This window comes from Marmota marmota, unplaced genomic scaffold (genome assembly GCF_001458135.2).
Source record: "Marmota marmota marmota unplaced genomic scaffold, marMar, whole genome shotgun sequence".
Classification (NCBI taxonomy): Eukaryota; Metazoa; Chordata; class Mammalia; order Rodentia; family Sciuridae; genus Marmota; species Marmota marmota.
In genome coordinates this window covers 14,849,078-14,863,252 of record NW_026000075.1, presented here as the reverse complement: position 1 = coordinate 14,863,252, position 14,175 = coordinate 14,849,078, and the positions used below count along the sequence as shown (strand labels likewise).

Sequence of the window (14,175 nt, the reverse complement as noted above, 5' to 3'; positions counted from 1 at the left end):
ATTTAAATTTAAAAGTTAATTTTTAACAAAGTTTGTTCTACTAATGCATTTCTATCATGATGGAGATCTGCCTGTTAAGAGTAGAGACAAAAAGGAGTGTGTGCTTTTCAGTTTTGTTTTTTAATCTACTTAACAGTTATCAAGGACTTGTAAAAAGCCAAGAACAAATTATTCTGTATTGAAATAAGACAATTAAAATAATCAAAACACAGTTTGACTATCTGCATGACTAAACCCATGCATCTGCAATCACATCCTTATAAAATACTTTGATCTGCAGGGTTCTATGGCTTCAGAAAAAAAGAGCCAAATTACCCCTATGAATGGGTATATTGTTCATCAGCAAGAAGTGGGAGGAAATTGTGCCACCCATTCAAGAAATAATTTTGGCCTTTTGCGTAATTTTATCATTTCAGTGAATGCTTATTGAATGTATATTGTGCATAATGTTCTGTGCTCAGGCATAAGTGTGGCACAAATGTGACTAAGTTACGGGCATTTTTCTAACTGGTAGAATGTAGAAGCAATACCCGTGTAACCAAAATACCATATACAATAGATATAGTTTCAAGAGAATATAGGAACATAAATTATGCATGATCCTGTAAAGAGATTATATAGAGATCAGGTAAAAAGTTTTAAGAATTAGTTACTATTATGTAGGTCTTAAAATCCAGACAGGATTTAAATAATAATAATAACAATAATAATAATAATAATAACAAAAACACTTGGAGGTGAAGAAGGAGTGGCATGGGGAACAGAAATGTGCACTATTGAACAAAGTAAATAAACGTTCAGGGCAACAGGAGCTGCTATTGAGGTAACTAGATCATTCTGTACAATTTAATAGAGGCATAAATATAAGAGGTCAAGTGGAATGAATTTGGAACTCTACCGGGGAGCACTTTAAATGTAAAACCAAAGAGAAAGAAAAAAAAAAAAGCAAATGCAGAAGAACTTTATAATACAGTGGCATCTTTATATATTAATATTTAAAATAATACTTCTCTGTATTAGCTTTATATCACTGTTCCCAAAATCCCTGAGAAGAGCAACTTAGAGAAGGAAAAGTTTATTTTGGCTTAGGGTTTCAGAGGTTTCAATCCATGGTCAGTTAACTCCATTGCTCTGGGCCTGACTTGACACAGAACTCCATAGTGGAAAGGCATGGCAGAGGACAGCTGCTCAGCTCATTGCAGCCAGGAAGGAGAGAGAGAGAGAGAGAGAGAGAGAGAGAGAGAAGGGGCCAGGGACAGAAATAGTCTAAGGCCATGTCTCCAGTGACCTCCTTTCTCCAGGCATGTCCTACCTTCCTACTGTTACTATCCAGTAATCCATTCAGATTATTAATCCAGCAAATGAATTAATCCACTGATGAGATCACAGCTCTCATCACCCATCTTTTACTAAAAGCCCTACCTCTGAATCTTGCTGCACTAGGGACCATGTTTCAAAGCATGAATTTTTGTGGGGGCAAGATTTCAGATTCAAACCAACACTCTTACTTCAAGTACAAACATGGCTGCATGTCTATATCTTTCTCTTGTTTCCTGGAAATTATAGAAGAACAATCAGGAAAATGAGGGAAAATAACTCTTCCAAAAAATTCAACTTTCAGAAAATTCCACTGCCTACAACATAAGAAGAAGAGCAAACAGCTGAGACTGGGCAAAAATTGCACAAGAAAAAAATATATAGCATAATAAGACCACAAGCAGCATCTCATAAAGTGTTGGCCAAAAGATGCTCTCTGAAGGTGAGTATCACTCTGAAGTACAGTGCTTTAACCTTCATTTTTACTTGTGAATGCTGAAAAGAAGTGAAGAAGGCTAGAGGCAGAAGTCTCCCTGGCCTGGTTTGGTTCAAAGAAGCAGAGGAGGTACAGCTACCTGAAGTATTTATTATACACATGAGTCATTGCTCACTAAAACCAGTCTCCATGGGTCGTAAAAACCTGAGGGCGCCTTAATCCCATATCCCAACTCCTCACCCAGGCATCTACGGCATGTTTCAAGTCTAAGAAAGTCCAACTCATTAAACTAATTAAAAAGGAACATTTAAAGACTAGCATAGTATGAACATGAAAGTATTGATAGCAAAAACCAGAAACAAATCAAATTGAAGAAAAAAACAACAGAACTAAATACAAAGACCACCACCACAAAAATGTGGCCATTGCACTGATAAATATTATTACCAAGCATTTAAAAAATTAAATATAAAAACTTATGGAAGAAATTGCATTTCTGAAGGACCACCATAGTGTAGAATTCAGGGAAGAGATAAAGACACGAGAGAAAGTAATGAAATGTGTGCGGGCAGAAAACAGGGAAAAAATTTTTTTAAAAACACAATAGAGAACCGAGTGGGAGCACAATAGAGTTATATAGAGTATAAAACAAGAAAAACAAATACAGCAAGTGAAATTTTAAGAAAAGAATGAGAGAGCAAAAGAATATTAAAGACAGTCAAAAATAGATCTAATGGGGTATGCGGACAGGAAGGATAGAAGAATAAATCTGACATTATTAGCCGATGTACATATATGACTACACGACCAGTGTGATTCTACATCATGTACAACCACAAGAATGAGAAATTATACCCCATTTATGTACGATGTATCAAAGTTCATTCTACTGTCATATGTAACTAATTAGAACAAAATTTTAAAAGTCTTGAAAAAAGAGATCTATTAATAAACACATAATTGAAGTCAATTCTTAAGGAAGAAAACCAAAGTATAACAAACATTTAAAGGTCATCACTTAATACAACTTTTAACAAATAAGAGACAAACTGATTGTGTACCAAAGGTCAGAATTCTAAGACATAGAAGATATAGGTTAGCAAGATTATTTAAAGATAAAGAATTGGGGTTAGGGATGTGGCTCAAGCGGTAGCACACTCACCTGGCATGCATGGGGCGCTGGGTTCGATCCTCAGCACCACATAAAAATAATATAAAGACGGGCTGGGGATGTGGCTCAAGAGGTAGTGTGCTTGCCTAGCATGCGTGCAGCCTGGGTTCGATCCCCGGCACCACATACAAACAAAGATGTTGTGTCTGCCGATAACTAAAAAATAAATATTAAAAAAATTCTCTCTCTCTCTCTCTCTCTCACACACACACACACACACACACACACACACACTCTCTCTCTCTCTCTTTTAAAAAAATAATATAAAGATGTTGTGTCCACTGAAAACTAAAAAATAAATATTAAAAATTTCTCTCTCTCTCTCTCTCTTTAAAAAAAAATCACTTGGCAGCCAGAAAAAATGATCAAGTGACTTAAAGGATAAAAGGTATCTATCTTTCATTAGATATCTTCGCAGGAATAATCAACGCCAGAAGATAGTGGAGCAGTACCTATGGAATAATTAGGGAAAGAATTTCCTAATTATAAATATATATATATACATATATATATATACATATATATACATATGTATATATATATATCTCCAAACAGCTCTTCAAATCTAAATATTATAAATGACTTCAATATTCAAGGAATTCAGGGACTGTCATTGTCAAGCGTGATTTTGGGGAAAATTACTAAAGATAAACTAAGAAATGACTGAGGAAAATCTGAAAGAAAAATTAATAGGTGGCAATTATCAAAATATTTATAAAAATAAAAGTAAGATGTAGCTGGGTGCAGTGGTGCGTGCCTATAATCCCAGTGACTCAGGAGGCTGAGGCAAGAAGATTACAAGTTTGAGTCTAGTCAACAACTTAGCAAGATAAGACCATGTCTCAAAATAAAAAATTAAAAGGGCTAAGGATGTGAATCAGTGATTAAGTACCCCTGGATTCAATCCTCAGTACCCCAAAACAATAATAAACGTAAGTTCTAAATAATGTGTTGTTCAGGATGACAAAATAGAAAGTAAATGTTATATGCCCAACAATGTAGAAATGATACAGTTAAAAATCGTAAGAGTTACGGAGAAAACAGCCTAGATCATGATAAATTAAAGACAAAGACCATCATTTAAAACAGATAAGTAATAGCAATATAAACCAACTTAACAAAATAAGCATAAAGAAAGGTCATATAATTAAAAATCATATAATATAAATGATATGATATAATCATATCATATAAAATTTTATAGAAGATGGGGAGGAGAATAAAAAAATGTTCATTTTATCATTACTCAGCAAGTATCTAACAGTCACTATTCTAGAGAAACAAACTAGAGAATTATATGAACCAAAGAATATTAAAGTAACCTCTAGAACAAACACACACTTTCCAAATAAAAACAAAGGGAAAATTACAGACCCAGAGAAAACTGTAAAACTATATAAACAATAAATAGCATAAAGGGCTGTATGGTTTAGATTAGGTATCTTTCGAAAGCTCATGTGTGAGACAATGCAAGAAAAGTTTAAAGATGAAGTGATTGAGTTATGAAAGGTTCAGCCTAATCATTAATGCATTAATCCCCTGACAGGGATTAACATGGGGGTACCTTTAGGTAGGTAGAGTGTGGCTGGAGCAGGTAGGTCCCTGGACACCTGCCTGTGGGGTTTATATTCTGTCCTTGCAGAGCAGAGCTCTCTGTCTGCTTCCTGAGTGCCATGTTCCCACAGCTTTCCTCTGCCACATTCTTCTGCCATGATGTTCTGTCTCACTTCACGCCCCAAGGAATAGAGCCAGCTGTCCAGCCATCTATGCATTAAGACCTCCAAAACTGAGAGCCCCAAATAAACTTTTCCTACTTAAAATCATTCTCGTCAGGTCTTTTGATCACAGTGAGCAAAAGCTGACTAAAGCAAAGACTCTGAGAAATAAAATCAATATGTCCACCATGTCTGACATATCAATACATTTAAATGTGCTCAATTTTCAAATTTTCTTAAAAAAAGAATTTTTCATTGGATCAAAAGAAAAACTCAATACACATTAAAAATCAGCTGACACTGGAATTTTTAAATGAAAGGATAAGAAAAGTATAACAGACAAATAGAAGCCAAAGGAAAACAGGTAAAATCTAAAAGCATAAATATATACAGAAACCCTAAGAGAGATATACAGAAACTCATAATGGTAGTTATCAGAAATTAATGAGAATGGGAATTGAAAAGTTCATTATCATGGGAGGAGGGAAACGTCTTATTAAATTTCTTTTTGAACCTTCTGCTATTTGAACTGTGTGGATTTGTTTTATAGCAATAAGTCAATAATGAATAAAACTAGAACTTTCTCTAAGCAGAGCAACAAATGAAAAGCTCCTACTTGCCATCTTCCGAATACCTGCAGTCTGAGGTAATGTGAATTTAAAATGTACATTAGCAGTTGATCCTGTCCCCCATGACTGCAGATTAGTACTTCAGAATCACGAGGAATTCTGAATCCTTTGAGGCCTCCTGAGATATTCTGTAGAATTCAGTATATTACTTCTGAAAGAAATTCGTTGTTTACTGAGATTTGTCTCTCAATGAGCTGAATTTTCACTAGAATTGAATAGGCTTCAGGACAATTAAGTGAAAAATGAACAGTTAGGCCCTTGTAAGATTTTGAGAGAAACAATCTCCCTTGGATGACTCCTTTTTGGGGGTGGCGGGGAGGGGAGCGGGCAGGGGTGAGTTAAAAAATAGAAGACTAACAGTTCACATGCAGGGGTGGATTCCTGATACTCGACTTGAAGATGTACAATTTTAGGACATGTCTTAAAGAAAAAGAATGTGAAATTACAAACACTAAATTATATATAAAAAGTGATCAGTTAAGTGGAATGAGAAAATAAATCTCAACAAATTACTAAAAAATTTATGTTGATTAAGTTCCTACTCAGGTGCTAGCTTAGGAAGCTTCAGTTACTTGCCTCCCAGGCCAAAACACGTAGAATCCAGGAGAATGTTTTGCTCAGGAGGGTTAGGGAGAGCCACAGTATATGGATTCAATGTGTCACATTCCTCTTTAAACACTCTAAAGACTTCCCTTCATGCTTACAGTAAACCAGATTTCCTGCCCACTTAGCAGGGTCCACATGACATGGCTCCCAGCTCATCTTGCACCAGTCTCCTCACCCAGCACAAGTGACCTTTCTGTCCCTAGAACACTTCAACTTCATTCCCACCTCAGTGGCTTTATACTTCTGTTTCCTGGGCTTGGGCTAATATGTCTCCAAAGTCTTTGTGGGACTTTGTCTTCTAGAATCCAGCTTAGAATGTCAGAGATGTTTGTCAATGCCCCACCCTTGGAGTTATGCTCAAGCTTTGTTTTCTTCATGGTTCTTATCCATATCACTATCCAAACTTATCTTCTTCTTTTATTTATTACTTATTATCTACTTGTCTCCCTAGACAATACATTCATTGAAAGTGAAATCCTTGCCTATTCCCTGTATACCAAACAACCTAGCACCCAGCATTGTGTCTGGTTCATGGAAAGGGGATCACAAAGTACACCTGTTGAATGAATGAACAGATAAATGAATGCCATTCATTCTTCACACTTTGGAATTTCTTCATTTCAGGGATCTGAGGGCTCTACAATAATACCAAAGCATGTTTTTATTCCTGTCTTAGATCTATATATCTTTCTATTTAACCCCAATCCCAACTCTTTAAAATCAACAACATCTGTGTCATCAGTAACCATTTACATTCACTCTTTCCTACCCAGGGAAACATGACATTCATACCCTCTTCACTTCATTTTATAGTTGATGATCAGACAAGGTTTATTGTAATGGTAACCAAGAAGTGTTTTTAAAGCAATGAAAATGAAAGATGTGGTGTTCATGAAGTTTTGCAAAATATTTTCACTAAAATAAAAACGATTAGGTGATTTAAACACAAGAGAATCACTTTATCTGTTACCTTCTGGTTCTTTCCTTAGCCACTAATTGGCAACTAACTATATCAGATGAGCAATTATGGCAAAACTCACAAAGACACCCTAGCAGCAAGGGACTTGGAGGCCATGTAAACAGAGCATGTGATGACCAGCTGTCGCTAGGCTATGAGCATACATTATTCTTAAAAGCTTCTATTTCACATTTTCCAATGTATTCTAGTTCCACTAGACAAGTCCTCATCTATCAAGTTTTATTAGACAATATCGCTGAGGTTTTGTTACAATGCAGATTCGACTCAATGAAAGTGGGTTGGGGCTTTAGATGTTACCTTCCCAACTGACTCCTATGCTAAAGTTCTAATTCCTAAATCTAAAATCTAGATCAGTATCACCAAGCTTTCTGTCACTTAGTTTGCACCATTATCAACACAGGTAACAGAGCCAGGTTGATGGCACAGTGGTGACTGATCAAAATTATAGTCTTCATATGAATGTTAAATAATGATTATTTGGGATTATTGAATCTATTTAAATATGTTTTCACATATTAATGACTTATTTATGGACCCCAGACTTTGGTGTAAGTATGTGTCTATTTGTAAATTTAAAGGTGATTTAGTGTAATGTGAACAAAGATATAGAATAATATGAAGGATTTGTGCTTCTAAAATGTTTCACTCTGGATCTTTAATAATCCAACGTTTTCTGGGATGAGACATATGTAACATTCTCTCATCTCTTTCTTGAAGATATTTATAATTTTTTTACTGTATTTTAATTATTTGTTCAAGGAATAACTTTAACATAATCAAAATTATTTTTTTACAAGGTTCTAGATTTAAGATTATATACTAAAGCAAAGATATATGACACTGGCTTTTGCTAGACACTTGTATGTATAATTTTCACCTATAATTTAAAAGTTACCATGGGAAATATTATGTTTCCATGGAAAACCATGAATTGTCTCTAGCACACCCTTCCAGGTTGTCAGATTATGGCTTAGTTCACTATTTTTAAAACTATTTTTTCCCTTCATTGTAAATTGTGGGTGCTATGGTTTGGAAAGAACCCCATATTAAGGTTTGGTTGCCAGCCTGTGGCACATGGGAGGTGGCCAAGTCTTTAGGAGGTGGGGACTACTGGAAGGAAGTTAGATCATTGGGACCTGTCCTTGAAGGGGATATTGGGGACCCCAGTTTCTTCTTGTCTCTCTTTACTTCCTAGCTAGCACCATGAGGTGAGCAGCTTCTTCTACCATGCACACCTGCCATGATTGGGCCTACGACAGGCTCAATGGCACTAAGACTATCAATGATGGACTCAAACCTCCAAAACTGTGAGCCAAAATAAATATTTTTTCTCTATAATTTGATTTTCCTCAGGTGTTTGATATAGCATCACAAAGCTAACACAGTTGGTTACTAATGGATAGGCAAACTCTGTTTATTCTGGTGATTATTCAATTGATTCTTACCTCTCCTTGGAAATATCGGCTTCAGTCCCTATCTGTAAATCGGACTAGCGCCTGTAACTTTGCACAAATTATAAACCATTGTCAAATTTTCAGTTCCTCTAGTTTCCTTCCATATCTAGCTACAACCCTCCAAACTTAACTCTTCCAATTTATCTTCCTCCTTTCTGAAAACATCACTAAGAACTAAATCTTGATACCCAGACCCCTACCCAGATTCCAGGTTGCTGTGCCAGGATCTTCAAGAATCCAAAACCACCATCTCACAATAGATGGATCAATTGGTTTGGCAAGAGCAATGCCAACAAGAATCGCTAACCTATTGTTTCTGAGGACCTATTTTGCCCCATCCCGGAGTTTTATGATCAACTGTGGGTTGTTCAGCAGTGAGTGATATTCACTCATCTTGAACAAAATGGAGACAGGGGAGCTGACAAAGTTCTCCTTTACATGAGTCCTGTACTCCTAGAAAGCTGAGATGGTTACAAAAGCCCCCAATTCTTTTTTTGTTTTGTTTTGGTTTTTGGTTTGTTTGTTTGTTTTGTTTTGTTTTGTTCCAGAAAGAGTTAACCACAAAAGATTCCTCTGTTCTCACATATTACAGATAAGACACTCTTGATCCTTCTTTTTGATTCTCAAGGACTCACAGACTTTTTTTTTTTTTCATTTTCTGGCTTCCATAAAAGCTTAAGCCTCATTTCTTTTATTCAAGATGTCTCTTCATTAATGCATATTCTCCCCATTGCAACAGCCTGAATAAAACCATCTCTTTAATGGTCCCAATGCATTTTGTCTTTGACAGACAACATCAACAATAGAACAGTGTTTTAGTCAGCTTTTTCACTGCTGTGACTAAAGGACCCAACTAGCACAATTACAGAGAAGGAAGAGTTTATTTGAGGGATCACAGTTTCAGAGGTCTGAGTCCATAGAAAGCCAGCTCCATTTCTCAGGGCTGGAGGTGTGAGGCTGAACATCATGGCGGAAGAGCGTGGTGGAGGGAAGCTTGCATGATGATTAGGAAGCAGACAGAAAGGTCTCCACTTGTCAGATACAAATATACACCTCTAAGACACGCCCCATTTCCCACCTCCTCCAGCCACATCCTACCAATTCAATTACCACTCAGTTAATCCCTATCAGGGGATTAAATCACTGATTGGGTTAACACTCTTACAACCCAATCATTTCTCCTCTGAACATTCTAGCATTGTCTCACACATGAGCTTTTGGGGGACACCTCACATCCAAACCCTAACAAACAGCAATAAACAATTTGCCAGGTATCACTAATACTGTGTTTTCTCTATACTGGAAGTTTTAAAGATTTTGCAGATACAATGTGAACGGATTTGAGGAAATTTATTTGCAAAACCCAGCCTGGAGCCAGTTCCAAGTACTTTCCAGGTTTTTGAATAAGATATATCAAAGAGGAGTTTCAAGCTGTTTAGAACCTACTGGGAACAACTTGGAAGCTAAAGAGAGCGCAAAAGACGTTTCAAGATGAAAGGAATAGGAAGAGAATACAAAAGGACATTAAAAACCCAGTAGGTAAGACTAAAAAGTCACCTGGGGATTAGGAAGTGTTTGAAAAGTGTCCCAAGTTCCAAAGTGATAGTTTAGAACATTGAAAGTGTGTCTGGCAAAATGCTTCTCATTGTACAATTGCCAAATAACCTTCTGCACACTATAATTATGGAGCCTGCATGAATGTGAATAAAATGCAGTGTGAAGATTTAAGGTAGATTCTGTAATGATAGCATGGAGGCAGAATATATTGGTAATTGAGACTTATTTAAGTGTTCTTTTATAATAACAATTTTAAAATTCTGCAGCATCCTTCTGAAAAGGAGATGAACAATTTTAAATAAAAGTGATAAAAATAGGTAATATTATAGCACAATAGCTGGTTTTAGAAGCAAGCACAAGAATAGGCTGCCTAGGGAATATGATTTGAACACCTTTGAAAAGGGGAGGCTGCATCTGCAAATATTAATAGCGTAGACACCTGAGTCCATCTTTCAGAATTTTCATCCAGGCTCCACCTAGTAGTGTCTCTGTGAACCTATAAATGTTATTTAAACTCTTGATGCCACAAATCCTTCCCATAGAAAGTTGGGTCAATAATCATCCATATATCATAGAGCTGCTTGGTGGAATAATAATGTAAAAATATTGCCAATAAATGAAATTATCACTCTTATAAGGCATCAGGCTCTGTGCTAGGGCTTCACACAGGTTAGCACAGGTAATGTTCACAGCAACCTTACAAGGATGGTACTTAATGTGTAGCCCATTTTCAGTCAAATAAATGGAGGAACACAGTGTTTCATTGACCCACTTAAGGTCACCCAAACATGCTGTAGAATTTTGATTTGAAGCCAGTCTTATGATTGAAATTTCACCTTTATACTAATATTACTTCCACATTCTAGTCCCTTTAAGAATATCAATTTGCCCCCAAAGCAAACCATGATCACCTTATAACTTAGCAGGGATAATGACTATGATTCCAGAGGTCACAAAATATTGCCTGTCAGCACCAAATTTACTCTCCAATGTCTGTTCTGTGATAATAGATTGGAGCCCTTATAAATATTTCTTCATTGCCAGCTGGCATGATATTGAGCTCCTTAGCCAGAGTGCACTGAAGGTGAGACACAGCAAAGAGGGCCCTGAGTCCCCCATGAAAGTTTGCCACCCATCGCTAGTGGCTTTAGAAGAACTGTTTTGGCCAATAAAAAGATCCAGGAGCTGTGGGCTCCTCCCACAAGCTTTCCAACAACCCTGATTTCCTGCTTGAGTAATGAGCCTCTACTTGACTGATACATGACCTTCCTGGGGTGGTGGCAGCAAGTACCTCTATTGTATTTTGCCAGCTGACCACCAACAACCCAATGCACAAGCACAGAGTGCCATGTCAGGTGCAAACCCCAGTGTCAAGTGCAAAGATCTCATAAGATATGCAGAATTCCAAGACTGGTGCAACTGCTGACTGTGTGCCCATGCCTACAAAACCTGCCCCTTTTCTCCTCCGGTCCTCAAGGAGCTCTCTGAGACCTGCTACCCTGTACACTTTTTTTTCCTTGTGTTCCACCCAGCACAAGCCCCAACAAAGCCTTGTATGTATAATGTTGTTTTGCCTTTTCACAATGCCTATCTCAAATGGAGGAAAGAACTCTGGGCTGAGCTGGTAATTCTGAGATCTGCTAATACACAGCAACAATTGTAGGCTATGACAAAGAGGGAAAGTAATGCTAAACATTGTTGATAGGACTTCATATTAATACTACCACTTTGGAAAACACTAGAAATGGGACCACCATATGACCCAGTTATTCCACTCCTTGGAATTCATCCAAAAGAACTAAAATCAGCATACTGTGGTGGCACATGCATGCCGATGATTATGGCAGTGCAATTCAAAAAATTACCAAGTTATGGAACAAGTCCAGGTGCCTGTCAACAGAAGAATGGATAAAGAAAACGTGGTATATATGCCCAATGGAGTTTTATTCAGCCATAAAGAAGAAAGAAACAATGCCATTTGCTAGTACTGGAGAATGTTATCAGTGCCCTTTCTCCAGCACTGGACTTCAACAGCACCAAGGCCCTGCAATAGCACCTCCAGCTTCAGACTCCAGCACTCAACCAGCAACTTCCCCTGTCAGCAGAGTGTGCTCCCTGTCTAGAACGACACCATGACAAACTTTCCATAATATCCCCAGAGGACAAAGAGAGGACCACGTGAGTGACGCCGCCCTGTGCACAGTCTCCCCCATACTCCTACAGAGCTTTGCAGTGAGTTCTGAGGTATAACGCCTCCCTGTGGGTGGTTTTCCTTGGCACCTCCATGGTCAATTTCTAGCAAATTTCCACCTGCAGTTGCTCTGTAGTTTTTCCATCCAGTGTGGTATGGATAAACCCTCACCAACAAGGCCTCAGTCTCATCCCTGGGGTGGGTGAGACTTCCATGGTCACCTTACTTTGTGCCTGGTAGTAGAGGCTGCCCCTTCGATTTCCTGCTCCTTTTATTCCTTAGAGTTCTGTTTACTTCTTACTAATCAATGTTCTGGAATGCCTATATACTGCATCTAAAATCCAAAAGGAAAAAACTGAACTTAAAATTCATTCTAAAATGTTCCTATCTTGACTCGAAGTGCTCTTCAGTTTCCTCTCTCTTTCCTTCCTGCTATAGCCAGTTTCTTGAACAAGTGTTAGCTTTTCTTGGTAGATGTCCCACAGGCATCTCCATCTCAACATATCCTGAAAGCTGACCTCACTTCCTAACTTTAAAGCATCTTCTTCTCCTGTATTTCCTCTGTCAATGATAGTTTTTTACTTTGAAATATTTATCCAACCTAGAAAAATAACAATCATGCATTTCTTCATCTTTGATCACGGCACACAATCCTTTCAATTTAATCTCCTTAAATTTTTTCAGATTCCTTTCAAAGTTCTTATTTTCAAAATAATGACACATACCATTTGGTGAGTGACTAGTGTCAGTAATTGGGCCATAATTAACCCACATAGCTCCAAAGGCAGGTATCGCTACCCCAATATAATATCCAAGAAACCAGAGAGGGTGTAGTAATTTATCCAGATATTAACTTCTAGTCAAAGGCCAAGTGATGAGTCAGAGGCATATAGCTGGCTGTGCATAATATGCTGGTTTCAGTCTGGCCCCCTTATAATGCATCCATCCACCACATTGTTCCCTGAAGCTTTCTAAAATTCAGAGCTGGTCATATCACTCTCCTGTTTCAAATATTTCATCAGGAATTTTGTTCCTAGATAAGATTGATAGGTAATGGCGAGTCATCATTCTTATTATACCAGATAGATAAGAATAAAAAAAACAGATAAATTACAAATCATATTTTTAAATCCATCAAAGGGCTGGGGAAGCCAAGATGACCACATTAAATATAATTCCAAACATAATACAGCTCTTGCTAGATGAACAGAGATGGCCAAATACTGTCTTCCCTCTGAGGATTTATCATGTTTGAGCATTGCTAAGACACAAACTTGCCATAGACTGAGAGACTCTTCTATGTACAAGTAAAATCCACAGAGTCTTGATGGCTATGTGGGTTGGTGTGATGTGCTGGAATCTAGAAAAAAACCACAGCTTTGGCTAGTGTTCCCCACAGGACAACCTCTGAGTTCTTTAGTGTGTGGGCGACTGTGGATGGGACTAGAAATGTAAAGCAATGTTTCCTACAGTCTCGCTGGACTTAGAAGGTAATAAACCACTAAAGGGAGAGGTTTACATCAGAAATTTGATATCAAACATGGCTTAAGCCAGCTAAAGCTCTACCTCAGCACTGACCCATCTCAGTTCCTAATCAGATAAAGGTGATCAGCCACTTACCCTCTCTGCTGAACTAAGGAAAGAGTAAACTCTTGCTAGGAGAAAATAACATAAATGATGGTGGAATGTGGCGCCTGCCAGGTAGGCGGAATGGTGACCACCGGCAGAAAAGGCCCAGTGGCCCGTGGCGGGACAGAGCTTCCAATCACTCCTGCAAGGTAGGCGGGCCTGCGACCCACTGGCAGAAGAGGAGCAGCGGCCTGCTGAGAGGCAGAGCCGCCCCCTCCCCCTGCGCTGGCAAGGTAGAGGGAACTGTGACCACCCACAGAGCAGGCCCAGCGGCCTGCTGAGGGGCAGAACCGCCCCCCACCCCCCGCGCCTGCCAGGTAGGCGGAACAGTGACCACCGGCAGAAAAGGCCCAGTGGCCCACGGCTGAACAGAGCTTCCAATCACTCCTGCAAGGTAGGCGGGCCTGCGACCCACCAGCAGAAGAGGAGCAGCGGCCTGCTGAGAGGCAGAGCCGCCCCTCCCCTGCGTGCTGACGAGGTAGGCAGGAACT

General features: G+C 38.4%; 1 protein-coding gene across 5 annotated transcripts in view; it reads right to left on the bottom strand.

Moving 5' to 3' along the window:
• Wdr49 (WD repeat domain 49) overlaps positions 1-14,175 on the bottom strand; it is a 145,498-nt gene that overhangs the window by 4,534 nt on the left and 126,789 nt on the right. The gene's annotated exons all lie outside the window — the stretch shown is intronic.